We start from the raw sequence: 832 nt of genomic DNA on the forward strand, positions 1-832 counted from the left end.
CTGCCTAGAAATGAATGGTGTACTTGCTGTATTACTTTGCAGTGGCAAAACCAGGTTTGCCTGCAGAATGTCTGTGCCTCTTCCCTGATAGCTCCTATGCTGTTTTTCCTCCTGGGGTTAACACAGTAAAAGGGAAAACCATATTTTTGTGTGAGTTGGGTGCCTCTTTGCTGGCTTGTCCTGGACCTGCAGGAAAACTGACCAAATTGAAGCTGCTGTGAAGGGCTACTCATAGTCCAGAGGGGGTCATGAGCCATGGGATTTCAGTGCCTTACTCCCAAGGGTAACTGAACAGTTAGTAAGGCAAATCCTCTTGAAAGACACCCTGCTTTGATACATTCAGGCAAGCCCAGCAGCATGATCAAAATACACAGCTACAACAAAGGCTTCCTGCCATGGATATGCAAATATTGAGAGCAGTGCAAATCACAGACCTCATGCAAAGCAAACTGTGACTGCTGTTTACCTCTGGTGCACAGCACCCACAGCTACAGGTCTTCCCTCTTTTATGCTTGTGTCAAGTTGCTCTTGAAAGCTTCTTCTGAGCAATCATTTCTGCACCTTGTTCCAGTGGTTGCCCCTTTCATGTGGTCCCCCCAGGAGTCTGCCATGCCTTGACATTATCTTAGGTTTGTCCAGTTTCTCAGGCCTGAACCAGACTGTCTAAAAAGCAAGCCTCGGTTCTTTGCTGGTATTTTTTAAATTTTCCCCTGCCAGAATCTCACTGCTTTTCTGGAAACAAACAATTCCTGGGGCTGCTTGCTCAAAACACACATTTTGCAGCTTATTACCATAGCGATCTTTCCCAGAGATTCTCTCTCCATATGTGGAT

This window comes from Agelaius tricolor, unplaced genomic scaffold, assembly GCF_023055355.1.
Source record: "Agelaius tricolor isolate 1412-34295 unplaced genomic scaffold, bAgeTri1.0.p SCAF_22, whole genome shotgun sequence".
NCBI classification, from domain to species: Eukaryota; Metazoa; Chordata; class Aves; order Passeriformes; family Icteridae; genus Agelaius; species Agelaius tricolor.